Here is a 14,627-nt window from a genome sequence, read left to right on the forward strand (position 1 = left end):
ATTCTAAAACTCAAATTACATACAGAAGATCTTGAAAACAGAAAACAATGCAATAATCTTAGCCTATATAGTTTACTGTAGGCCCTTGAGGGTTCTAACTTACTTTACTCGTTGAAGCAGTTTCCTCCTCATCTACTCGGATTTCCAACTGCTTCTCCTCTCAACATCCAACAAGCACATTGTCTACGTTGTCCTCATACACTCTCTTCCAAACATAGGGGAATCAATTTCTTGAATTTGTGGACCTGCTTTGCATCCCAAAAGCTGCCAAGGAAAAACGTTGCCTTGTCTGGTCTTGTCATAATCTCTTTATTTATCAACACATTTCTACTGCGACAAATGCCATGCAAGAGGAATTCTTTGAGTGAAGACCTCAAGTGAAATAGCTGAACATACGATATGGCACTCTCCATCCCTGCATATGCAAAATTATCCATGAAGGTACCTCAAGATCTTTTGATGATCCTGTTAACTTAAAGATGTTTCTTCAAACTTTTTCATCTCAAGCAAAGGACACTGTTTGGAAATCTTCAAATATTGTTGGATTGTCCCTCCTCTTTTTCTTTCCTCAACCTTCTTGAATACATGGATTTCTTCTTCCTATCCACATTTATCTTCTCTCTGCTGCTGTTCTTGATATGGTTTTGACATGTCTGATGTTACTTTTCCATTAGTTCTCTTTTAGATCTTTTAGATCTGGAGTATTACCCTTGATCTGTCTCTTCTCCTACTTTTCTATATCTTCTTTCTCCCTTATGTTATGTTCCTCTTTCCCCTTCTATTTTTGAGTGCTTATATACCATTCAATATGGATTTGTTTATTTATTTATTTATTTTGTATACTTGTAGAGCGCAGACCTGTCACCCAAAGGGCATCCTGGCGCTTTGAACTCCGGACGGTTGCACTTCTCACTGCTCAAACAATTTTCGGAAAGAAATGCGTTTTCAACGCTTTCCTAAACGGCAGGTAGTCCTTGTGGCTTCTCAGAGAAAGAGGCAGGGAGTTCCAGAGTTTGGCCGCTGCAACACTGAATGAGCGGCCACCCATCCTAACTCTCTGAAACCTCGGGACTACCAGCAGTTGTGCCGAAGAAGAACGAAGGGGCCGCGAGGCAGAGTACCAGGCAAACATATTCCGCAGTGGTACTGGGCCCTGTTGGTGTACTGCCTTAAACACCAGACACGCGGCTTTATACAGCACTCGCAGGTGTACCGGAAGCCAATGTAAGTCTCTTGGAGCTAGAGTGGAAGAGCTAGACCTAGGACGGGAAAGAGCCAACTTGGAGGCCATGTTCTGCACCCGTTGTAACTTCTCCAGCAGATTTTTTGGGGCCTCCAGAAGTAGCGCATTACAATAGTCTAAACGACTTAGTATGGTACCGCGAACTACTTCCGGCCTGGCCTGGGCGGGGAGAAGGGGCAGAACTTTACGCAACATGCGTAGCAGCATCATGCACGTACAGATGGTTTTATTGACGTGCAAGTCAAGCTGTAAATTTGGGCCGAAGATCACCCCCAAGTTACGAGCTGATTCCGCCGCCGATACTGGCTCGGGAAAGGTGGTAGGCCAAAAGTTCTCTGGAAGAACCCGCGGGATCCGGTCTACGGAACAATAGAGTACCTCCGTCTTTGAGCTGTTAAATTGGAGGGAGTTGGCCCGTAACCAGTCCCCGGTAGCTGCCATACAGCGGTGAAATGTCTCCAGCGGGACCGCATTATTTCCTTCCAGAGAGAAGACCAGCTGGGTGTCGTCGGCATAATTGAAAGCCGAGACACCAAAAGATTTTATAAGCTGGACCAGGGGGTCCAGCTTATAAATGTGTCACTTACATTATACGATATATTGATGTTAATATTTTTTTTCTCCTCTTCGTTTTTGCAGCTTGTCACCCCTATTCCTGTACCCTCATCCTTGTGTCTCCAAGTTGTTTAACGTTGTTTCAGGAAACATCCATTGGCTTGGACATCCATGTAAAGACAAAAGGTACTTTCTCATTTGTTTAAGCTTAAAACTCAAATTGCCTTTACGCAACAAACGCACTGTAATGATGTGAAATGCGTTTAATTGAAACAACATTAGGCCAGCCATGGGGTTGCTTTTCTCTGCCAAAAACCATTGAAAATCCAAGTTTTATCCACAGAATGCGTTAATAATGGTCGATGGGTTTTGGCTGATACCATAATTCATAATAAATGTGTTTCCTTGTTTAATATTTATGTCCCAGTTAAACTCGGTCCTGAATTTTGGTAAAGTTTTAAAGTAAAACATGCTGATATTGGTACTCCTAATATTACTGTGGCAGGTGACTTTAACCAATGGTTAGGTTCCCTCTCAGTTGGAAAGTCTAGGTTCAAATTTAAACCAGAGAAATCTCATGAGGCATTCCAATCGGCCATTACTTCTCGACTATTGTTTGATGTTTGGAAAACATGCCTTGATAAGACGGGATTCGCCTTTTCTCCAATGTACACCAGACAATGCCTAGTATTTCTTATATTTTAGTTACTAAAGCCTTCCCCCATCTGTACACTCATCTGATATTGGTTCCATTTTCATCTCAGAGCATGCACCAGTAAAGGCTGGATTTATCCTATACCCACTACAATATTAGCAGTTGGAGATGTAATAATTCCCTACACATTTTATAACTGAGGCTAATACCTTTATTCGAGAATTATTTCAAATAAACCAATCCAGCAAAACCTAAATTTTCTATAATTGGGATGCTTTAAAAGCCTCAAAATATGCTTTCACCGCAGCTTATTCTGCTAAAAAATAAACATTTACATTCTCAATATTTACCTTACTTAAAAAATTCAAACATTTGAACATACTTACTTTATTTCCAAGTTTTCCCTGATTCTACATGACTTGATCAAAGCTAAATCTACTCCCAAAAAACCTACCACTGTTGATGCATGTAACATCTTCCTTAAGGTTAAATCAAAATTCCATGGCATTCAAAATAAAGCTGACAAAATGTTTGCTACCTATTTAAATAAAGACAGAATGTAAGGATATATGTCCCATTCATAATGAATCCACTAATACCACTTCAATTTCTGATTCTGACATTTCCAGCACCTTCCAATCCCATTATAAAACGCTTTATACAGAAGATACTATCACATCTGATCATAATACATCACACTTTTTAATGGCCTCCCTAAACCTCCCTCACCTTCACATTTATTTGAGGTTTTAGAGGCTGGTATTACACTTCAAGAGATGTTGGATGTTATAAAATTCCCTGAAAAGTTCTAAGAAACCTGGTCCAAATGTATTCCCCATTGAACTAATTTCCTCATTTTCCGACCCCAAATTATTAGAACTTTTTAACTCATCTCTTCTAAGTTCAAAAGCTTTTTAGACACCTTGATTTTATCTCCAAACCTGATAAATACCTAGCCCTTTGTAAGCATTATTGGCCAATTTGCTTGATCAATTATCATTGGCAAAATGTATGCCAAGATTCCAGCTTCCCGCCTTGAAACTGATGTACTACTTTTTGTCAAATCTGATAAATCTGGTTTTATTAAGGGCAGACTTGCTGCAGACAATGCCAGTATGTTCTCTCACATTCTTACACTTGTTAGAAAGAGCATGATGCCTTTTGCGGTCCATCCCTAGATGGTTGCCCCTTCTTCCCCTTATTGTTTGTTCTTTGCATAGAACCATTTCTTTAACAAATATGTTGCAATGCACTCATCTCAGGATCCAAACACAATTCCCTTGAGGTTAAGTTATCTGTCAATGCAGATGAGGGGTTAATATATATGTCCAACCCCTTATCCTCCCTCAATACTGTCATACAGGAGATTGCATTGTACTCTAGTGTTTCTGGATATTACCCAAATCTTTCTGAAAATGAGATTTTAGCTTTGAACTCCTCTTTGTGTTTCACTAATACTAATTTGACATGGTGTCCCTCTAAAATTAAATATCTTGGTGTCAGGTTCTCCTCTAACTTATCGCACACACTTAGCCACAACTTTACAACATTATAATCGAAATTATAGGAATTATTTTCAAATTTGTCTTCTTTGCCTCTATCATGGTGGGGCAGACTTGACACCATTAAAATGATGATTGTGCCACATATTCTCTATACAATCTCCATGATTTCTTTCAGGATCCCTAAGAATTATTTTGCATTTATTGATTCCTTTTGTAAAAACATTTTATGGAATAATAAACATCCTCGTATTGCCATTTCTAAACTTAAGCTCAAAATAAAGGTGGCGTGCACTTTCCTTTTAAACACTTCCACTCTGCCTTTTTAATTCGGCAATGTTATGCCCTAATTAATGATTTTCAGGACTTGCCCGCCCCATGATGAAGCACATTTGAACAATCCTCATTTAATGGTTTCTCATTCAAAGATATCATTCATCTATCTAATTGTATGTTTATTTCCAAAAATCCCATTTAAAAATATTCACACCATTTGTAGCATATTATATTTTCTACTAATCTTAATTTTCCCAAATGTTTTTTATCCTCATCAATTTGGAAGAATTTCAGAAATGTCATCCTAAATCTTTTTACTACAAGCACAAAAAAGAAAAGGGTATTATGTTTATTCACCAATTTGTAAATGACAGTTTCAATACACCTTTACCTCAATTACAAATACAGTTTCACTTAACTAACTTATTTTTAAAGGAATATGAATTAATTTCCTCTTCTCTCCATTAATTTTTTCTCATGCACCAATTCCCGTCTTCCCTTGTTGCACTCATTCCTTGGACACCTCTGGATTTGATCACCATGCCTCTATTTCCAAAGTTACTTACATACACATAAATCATTGTTGTCACCTACTTCTGTTAGAACTAAATGTTCACTTAAACTATTATGGAAAGATGTATCTATATAATTCCCTGTAAAATTCTGGAATAAACTTTGGCTGAAGATATTGAATAACTCTCGATCAGCTCTCATTACTCAGTCCCTCTTTTTTATTTATGATAGGGATGTTCTTACCCCAGAATGCATTTCTAATTTTGGTCCTTCTGCTTCTCCCTTCTGTTGGTCATGTTCCACATGCACTGTCTCTTTAACACATTTGTTATATAATTTCTCTCATGTTCATGAATTTTGGAACTCTATTTGGTCTAAATGTTTAAAGATTTTCAAATGTACTCTTCCATTGACTTTCTAAAATGTTTTCATAGGTTCCTTAACACTGAGTTTAAAACACTAATCTCTTAAACAATTGTTATTTGATGTTTTTGTCGCACTTGCTTTTAAAATGATACTTTCTTGTTGAAAAGATGTTTCTAAATTATCCACGTTAACATGGTGGAATTTTTTATGAGGTGAACAGTGGAGGAAGCTCCTTCTACCCCACGGCAAAATCCTTGAACAACTTCCCATTTTTCCACCTGACTGCCTCCTCCCTGCTGGAATTCAGAAATGGATTCAAGACTTGGCTATTCAAATGAGCCCTTATAGCAGCACTCCCAGCATCTGGACACCCTCACTGGTGATTAGCCTGGCGGTACAAATCCTGATTGATTGATGAGCATAGAATCCTTACTGTCTCCTCATTGATGTTACACCAGAAGATGAAATTGTCATACGGTTTTCATTTTTCAGTAAGATTGGTTTGTTTGTTGGACAAAATAAACGTCGGGATGGTGCCAGACTGATTTTGTGCATTCCTTCAGGAAATGTTAGTTTATAGTCCTGCAAGCTCACACTGACAGCATAAGTATCCCTAAGCCTGGCAAGGTAACAAATGGTTGCCTAGGGCGGTGGTTCTGCCAAGAATCCCATACTTAATGATCTTAATTCCAATTACCCCGTCTTAGCCACAATAGGGACATCCCTCCCGCCAAAGGGTAAACAACAATTAGCTGTGCTGAAACGCCACAGAAAGCAATGACCTCGCAATGACAGCAGAGTCACAAAATCTGATTTGTATTGGTTACATTTCACTACTTTTCTCACCTTGTACTCATCAAAACCTTAATTGACTCTTTCTCTCTTCCTATCCCTCCTGCATACATCACCCAACACCTGTGAAACATCCACTGGGTCACTGTTGAGAAGAGAGTAACTTTCAAGATACTCACTCACGCTTACAAATACCTCCACAACACTGGACCCCAATTTCTCGATGACAGAACCTCCTACCCAAGAGGAACCTCCAATCAGCCGACCTCACCCTTACCAAACCACGCGCATCCATCAAGCAAAAATGGTGGCAGAACCTTCTCCTACATCGCGGTCAAGAGCTGCTTAACCCCCCCTCCCCACCACCTTCTCAATGCCTTGAGACCCTCACGGGCGAGTAGTGCACATAAAACGCCCTGATTGATTGATTGCACCTATTTTCTATTTCCCACTCCCCTTTTCTCCTCTTCTTGTTCTTTTTTCCCTCTTGTCTCCTCTTTCTCTTTCTATAAAAGGATAAAAATTATTTTATTATATAATTTTGTCTCCTGAGATTGCAGTGTATGTTGATGTATCCATTTCCTTGTTCTTTGAATTTTCTGTAAAAATCATATAACAAAACATTTTTGCTAAAAGAAAGTTTTTGGGTGCAAACTTCAGAGCATTTGCGACTAAATAAGTGCTTTGTATGTTTTACCCTTAATCCGTATGTCTATGTAATCAAACTTGAAAACACATTTTCATTCTCTTCAACCCAGACCCTTCTTACCAGCATAAAAGGCCTCTGGGAGAAGCCTTTAAATGTGGGACTCTGCCATAGCCAAATGAAAAGAAGGCTGAATAGGTTTTGTTAAAACTCTGTCAGCCCCATTATGAATGAGGCAAAAAGCAAGTCAAATGTTGGCATGTCAGTTGCAACAACCTGAGACACAAATGGCAATATGTGGCATAGACACATTATTATTGCCTCAACCCCTAAACACAGCTGAGTGGTATGCCTCTTTATACAAAAATGTTAAACATTCTGAAGTGCCAGATAACTCCCAATCCAAAGACCACTTAGAATCCTTGAATTTGCTTTCCCTGTCCCCTGAAGGTCAGTTGCTTTGCATGGAATAATCAAAAGTTTTTGATTCAACTTCTGTTCTCGTGAAAACAGAATACTCATCACCTATAGCTCAGAAGCCACTAAACAAAGTCATGCTACAAAACCACTAGAAAATACTTTGATTTGAGAAAAACTTTGAGTCCAAAATATCTGTGCAAACTATATCTGAACTTTTTAAGCTTGTAAATATTGTTGTTAAATGTAATGGTTTTAATTAACCACACAATAAAATGTATAGAAATTGTATATGAATCAGACCTTCTGACATCTAAATCTCCTAGGGAAGATGGATTGCCTGGTGAATTTTATAAAAAAAAACAGAGCAGTAGTTCTGTTTTTGTACACACAAGGCCACATTTACTAATTTGTCATGCAGCGCAGTGCAGGCGCTGCAAATGCTGTGCTGCGCGAGAGGGAGATAGCATGAGAGCAACTTATTTACTGAAATAGGGAACTTCCCTCTTCCTAGAGTGGGCACAGAAAAGTGCTGTTTTGCACCATGGACACACATTTGCACCATAGTCCAAGGGTGTCACCTTTTCCCACTTTGAGCCAATGACGATGTAGTTCGGAAACTCCTCCGACCAAATCGGTTTTGGAATCATATTCTGACCGAATCAGGTTCTGCGAGTCCTACCAAATGATTACGATGCTTCCAGACAATGTTCGGTCGGACCCGCATTGAATTCAATGGGAGCCTATGTTCCGAACGAGAACACAGGCTCCCATTGACAAAAGGGGTGGCTAGCGAATACCTTGCACTCTGTGCCAGGCACCCCGTTGTGCCTGCCACACTGTGCATGTATTGGAAGGGGTGACTCATGGGTACCCCCAAGGGCCTGATTCGGAAGGCCTTGGTGAAGCGGGGCCTGCTACAGGCCCCTAAAGTTAGATTCCTACAGCCAATCTGTGTCTGCAAAACTGATTCGGAAAGGCTGTCCGAATCTGACATTCTAATCGCTCGACTTGAAAAGTGGTCCGTAGACCACCATAATTCGGCTCCAACCGACTTGGTTACTCCCAATGCCTTTCAGAACCGAGTCGGACACTTCGAACATTTTCCAGCCATCATAATTGGTCATTGGGAAACTTGTCCGAGTTGGTCGGAAAGGAAAGATCCGAATCAAATTTGGACAAATCGAATGCTGTTTGAAGCCTTTCCGGACGACATTGTAATCAACCCCGTTGCATTTGTGCTGTACTGTACAGCACACATACAAAGAAAATAAAGGAGCAATTCAGATATTTCTCCATACCAGCAACTGGCTAAAGTGGGTGCTATTTTCTGACGCTAAACTGGCTTTACTTTTTTAAGTAATTAGGGCTTACCATCCAAAACCATGAGTGGTTGCATTGGAAAGATCATGCGCCACACATGGTATGCCTCCTTGGCACTGAGTAATGCAAAGCGGCTCTATGAACAGCTTTGCACTACTTTCGAGTGAATTTCCACGCTAAACAAGTTAAGAGCTGGAAAGTAACTTAATGAAAAAGATTTCATGTTGGTTTGCATTACTTCAGTGACACAGACAAGGTATTAAATCTAAACAAATGTATTGTATAGTGTTTATCAAAGCTGAATGCAACAGCTACTTGGGTCTTGTTTCCAACAAGGCTTTAATATCTCTTGTGTCAAAAGAAGATAAGGAGAGGAATATTTGCAAGAAAATGCTGGAGCGCTGTGATACGCCAAATTTGGCAACGCCGTGCTCTGACATTTTCAAGTGATGTGGCATATTTAGAAAAATCCAACGCACCTCTGCATTTCCCCCAGCGCTGGTGCTAAAAAAGCTGCCTAGCGCCAACAAAAGCACCCTTGCGTCACATTGCAAGGGTGCCTGCACGGTAGGATTGTTTTTATGAGCAGGAAAGAACATCTTCCTGCACATAAACAATCAATAGTGGCAACTTGCTCTTTCTATGCTGCACACAATTCAGTAAAATCTTTATTGCCAATTAATAAAAAGCTTTGCAATATAAACCAGCATTACATTTTTTTACATTTGAATAATTGTTACAAGAATTGCATAAAAAAAGATTAAGAAGAAATGGAGATAACAGCAAATCGCATTAAAATTGCGTTAAGATCGGCTACAAAATGTTCCTGCAGGTTGCGTGTAGTGAGGCTGAGGCGGCTTCCAGCTAAAATCATTCATCGGTTATTAATGTGAAAGAGCCGGTGTTTGCTGTGTGAGAAGCCTCTATACATGTTACAAAAACCAGGTGGCCTTGTGAAATAGCTGTATTGCCGTTCAGGAGAGCCATCACTGTGGGCAGCAAGACCTGATCTGAAAAACCCTTAAAGCTCAACATATCAATTTCCATCTGAGAAGTAAGACAGCAGGCACACACAAAGAAGATGAAGTAGGCTTTCTTAACTGTAGCCACACAAGCAGCTTTGGCTACCTGGCCAAGACTGATGCCAGGAGAGGACGAGATCTCTTTCAGGAAAAGTGCCCAGATGAAGTAATAGTAATGTGTGTTGGTTGGGTCCCGTACGGTGGGTCATCAAGTATGGTTGCGGGCTCTAGGAATTGTAAAGAATGCAGGAGAGTCCAGTTCTACTTAGCATTGATTAAGCACTACTTACCAGCACAAAACAATAAATCCGAATTCTTCACTTTGCACCAGTTTGCACCACCTGATACAAATTACTAGTAAATATGCCCTAGGTTCTCTCTACTCTCCTTGCAGCACACATATGTTAGAAAATGTCATCTTAAATTCTGAATGTTCGAAATGCAACCATCTGAATTGCGATTTGCTGCATAATAATTTGAGCATTCCCACACCTCCCAAACTACTGATCCACCATATGGAATAGACTAGACCAGACCAGACTAGAATAGACCAGGTCTGTGCACTCATTTACTGCTCCTACACAATTTCAGACAAATCAGGATTAAACAACCATAGACAACTATAGCTTGCAATGGCTTTGGCGATGGCCAAGATTTGTGTCATGAGAAATGCTGCCATTCCTGACTTGGACATATGGTTACCTGAATTGTTTTTATTGCTTTTTTGGCTACAGCGTTCAAAACGTACAAGTCAGAAGGGCGTGCTAAAGTAAGCCATCCTTCACAAATTAGATCTGATTTGTTAACAATTTGCAACCATCGTAAATACAGTACAGTATGTCTGATGCACACATCGTACGATTCAACTAATATATCTTATTTTTTTAAATATTCGTAAGCAGCCTAATTGACCTTTGTATTTGTTAGAAACTGGGTCTCTATTTGGTAGAGGTATGCACTCTGCCTAAGTAGTGTCCACAATCCTAGCTAGGGTAAGCTAGATGCAACCTAAAAGATAACCTGTGCTCACCCTCTGGTAGCTTGGCACAGGGCAGTCAGGCTTGTCTAAAGAGGCAATATTGTGAAGCATTGTGCCACAAACACACCCAGTAACACAATGAAAACATCATAATAATACTCCAAACAGTTTTAGGAAAATAGAAAATAATTTTATGAGGAAAAAAGACCAGAACAACAAAAATCCTATAAGTAGAACCAAAGGTATGAATTTTTAAAAAATAAATCAAAAGGTAGTTCTTACAGTCAAATATCGCTTAGGGTTTAGTTGAGGTTGCCCTGGACCAGGATAATCCAGAGTACAGGCTGACCACAATGGATGGTAACCTGGCTACAGGACCCATGCAGGAACCGCTTACAAAGTACCTTGGATGGAGCAAGCGTCAAAGATTGGATGCGCAGGTTCCAATTCAGGCAGTTGGGTCGCTGCACTGTCGTCAAGCCTCACAGTCAGGCTCTGTGTCAGCGTTGAACCCATTACGATGCAGGCATTGTGTCATCATCAATCCTCGCAGTCAGGTCCCACGTCATTTTAGAGCTGCACAGAGATGTCTTTGGATTGGCACTGCATCGATGTTGAAGAGCACTGCATCAGCTTCGATCGATGCAAAGTCGTCACTGCATCGCTTTTAATGGTTCGGGACAGCAGAAATGACCCTTCCGGGCCCAGGTCTAGATTGGCACCACTTGGCAGGGTAAGACTCACACAAGGCAGAGTCCAGGTGCTTTTGCAAAGTTACAGGAAGTCTTTGATGGCCATGAGACTTCAGAACAGGTGGCAAGCCAGCAAGCCCTTGGAGTAACTCTGGGCTCAAGTGCAATGGGTCCAGTACTTTTCCTCCACAGGGAAAAGATTAGCAGGCAGCAGGGCAGCTCAGCATAGCGAAAAGCAGTTCTTTCAGGGCAGCAGTCAGACAGAGTGGCAAACCTTGTAGCACAGCAGTCCTTACACCTGGCAGAGTTCTTCACAGGTCGGGTAGGGTACTGTCTTGATAGGGTTAGAACCCCAGTACTTATACCTAGGTATGCCTTTGATGTGGGGATGCCTTCAAAGCAAGCCCTTGAAGTGTAGAGGTCCCGCTTTCATCCCAGTCCTGACTCCAGACTACCAGTAGGGGGTCGTCCACCCTTTGTGTGGAACTCAGGACACTGCCTATTCAGGTATAAGTGTCAGCTCCCTCTTCCTGCCCTGGAAGAGCTGTCAGAATGTAGATGAACGCAGATGAGTTCTCTGTCACACCCAAAATTCCTGCATTTGTGGCTTTCTAGAGGGAATGCACAAAGTGTAGCTGTCACCTATCCATGACATGTATGGGAGCAGGCTGCAAGGCACACAGAGCAGTTAGAGCAGAGAAATGTAAACTTTCTGAAAGTGGCATTATTAAAACAGTAATATTAAATCCAACTTTACCAGTAAAGAGGTTTTATCATTACCATTCCAAAGATATGAAACATGATGCAGCTACTCCTTTCTAGTCAGAGATTACAGCTTAAAAGTGTTTTAAGGAAATATCAATTTTAGCCTTTGAGAGGAGTAGGCTTCACAATAGTGAAAAACAAATGTAGCTGTGTGTCACTACCAGGACAAGTAAAACGTAAAAGTGCATGTTCTACCTTTTAGTTGCACAGCACCATACCCTTAGGTTTACCTAGGGTCTCCCTTAGGGGTGATGTATGTGAAATAAAAGGGGAGTTTTTCTTTTGGCAAGTGATTATGAAAGCCAATTCGAAGTGGCAGTAACCTGTACACACATGCCTTGCAATGGCAGGCCTGAGACAGGTTTAAAAGGCTACTTGTTTGGGCAGCACAACTAGTGCTGCAGGTCTGCTAGCAGCATTTAGATTACAGGTCCAAGGTATATGGTATAACAATTTACGAGGGACGTATACATAAACCAAATATGCCAATCAGATATACACCAATGTCACAATGTTTAGGGGAGAAGCACATGTCCTTTAGCTCCGTTTTGCAGTGGTAAAGTGCTCATAGTCCTAAGGGCAACAAAAAGATACTGCAAAAAGTGGAGGTGAGCAGGCAAAAGATTTAGGGGAAGACCACCCTAAGGATAACGAGATAAGCAGCAGTCCACCTCCAGCTACATAATTTTGGTACCCAAAATGTGTGACCTGTTGTTAGACCTGACCTCTTTAGGGTGGTCTTCCCCTAAACATTTTGCCTGCTTTGCTCCAATTTTGCAAAATTATTTGTCTTGGCCATAGTACTGCCAACCAGTGCTAAAGTGCATGTGCTTCTCTCTTAAGTTTGGTTGACTTATCCACAATTAGCATATTTATTTACTTTTTAGCCCTTAGCAAAGTGCACTACATGTGCCAAGGGCCTGTGAATTAAATGCTTCTAGTGGGCCTGCAGCACTGATTTTGCCACCCGCACAAGTAGCACTTTACACATGTCTCAGGCTTGCCACTACAGAGCCTGTGTGTGCAGGTTTACACTGCCATGTTGACTTAGCATTTACAACCCCTTGCCAAGCCTTAAACTACCCTTTTATTACATATAAGTCACCCCTAAGGTAGGCCCTGGGTAGCCCATAGGGCAGATGGTGTGTAATTAATAGGTAGGACATATACTGTTCCTGGTAGTGACAAACACCCACATTAGTGCTTTACTCTTGTGAGGCCATAGGTTAACATTAGGAGTTGCTAATTACACTTATAAACTGTAATTCCTGATTGAGAAGAAGTAGCTATGTCATGTTTCATATCATTAGAATGGTAACGAAAAATCTTTTTTACCGATAAAGATGAATTTATCACTACCCTTTTAAAAATGCCACTTTTAGAAAGATGCCATTATTCTGCTTTTAGCCCTAGGTACCTGCAGCCTGTCTTTAATACACGTCTGGGATAGGTGCCAGCTGGGCTTTGTGCATTCTGTCTAGACAGCCACACACAAAGGAGCTTAGGTGTGATTGAGTGGCCATCCACATCCTGATCGGCCATCCTGGGCAGGATGGAAGGGAAGAGCTGACACTTACACCTGAATAGGCTGTGTCCTCTCCCACTTCACAACCCCTCTTTGAAGTCACCTCCACTTCAAAGGCACAACTAGATATAAGCACAGGGTCTCTGACACCACCAAATCAGATGCTATGGGACCTGTCAAGAACTCTGCCAGGAGGAAGGACTGCTGTGCTGCTACAAGGACTGCCACTCTGCTGGACTACTGCTCTGGAAGAACTGCTTTTCTGCTGTGCTGTCCTGCTACCATCTGCTCTGCTGAGGAAGAACTGGACTAACTTACTTGAACTCAGAGTGCTCTCCAAGGTCATGTTTGCTTGCCTTCTGTTCTAAGACTCAGGGATATCAAAGCCGTACCCCCTGCTTTTGTGCCAGGTTGACTGGAAGTAGATCAAGGTGCTTGCTCCAGTGGAATGGGCGCATCCTTGATGTTTGAGCAGAATCAATGCATCGCATCTGTTGCGAGAACAGAACCAGAGCATTGCACTTGGAGCCAGCACATCTCTATTGGAACTGATACATTGGAACAATCGCATCTCCACTGCCGCAGGAGAGATGACTGACGCATTCCCTCGACTTCGTGGAGAAACCAGATACATCGTCTTTGAAACCAAGGCATCTCAGAACCAGCGCTTCATTTTCGAAACCGGTTTATCGACATGATTAAGTGGAGAAAATCGCTGCATCCCTTTGACTGCAGGATTGATACTGATGCATCACTCAGCTGCATCCCACATCTTTCTGTTGCGACCAGGATCATGATACTTCTGTTAAGTTTGGCTGGCGTGGCTCTTGTATACTCCCCACTCTCCATCGTGGTCAACCTGAACTTTTGATTTTTCCCCAGTCCAGTGCAACCAGATAACCCCATGGGCGCTTATTGCTTCAAAGCACTATGTTTCACTTGTAATCTTTGAAAATTCATATATTGACTACGACTTATTGTATGTTTGTCGTTTTGTTCTTGTTTTATTTATAAAACCGTAATCAATTTTTCTAAAGTGGTTTGGAGTTTTTTGTGGTGTTTTCACTGTGTTACTGTTTGAAATGTTGCACAAATACTTTACACATTGCCTCTTAATTTAAGCCTGCCTGCTTTGTGCCAAGCTACCAGAGGGGGAACACAGGTTATTTAAGGGTGTGTATCTGACTTCCCCTGACTAGGATTGCGATTCCTACTTGGACAGGGTACATACCTCTGTCAACCAGAAACCCAATTTCTAACACCTGTGAAAGGTCCTTACTGCCTTTGCTTCCCTGCTGTAGCACTCCTCACCTGAGCTATTTCCAAAGCTGTGGGAAAAACCTTGCTGTTATTCCA

Source organism: Lissotriton vulgaris, chromosome 1_1 (genome assembly GCF_964263255.1).
Source record: "Lissotriton vulgaris chromosome 1_1, aLisVul1.2, whole genome shotgun sequence".
In the NCBI taxonomy this organism is placed as follows: Eukaryota; Metazoa; Chordata; class Amphibia; order Caudata; family Salamandridae; genus Lissotriton; species Lissotriton vulgaris.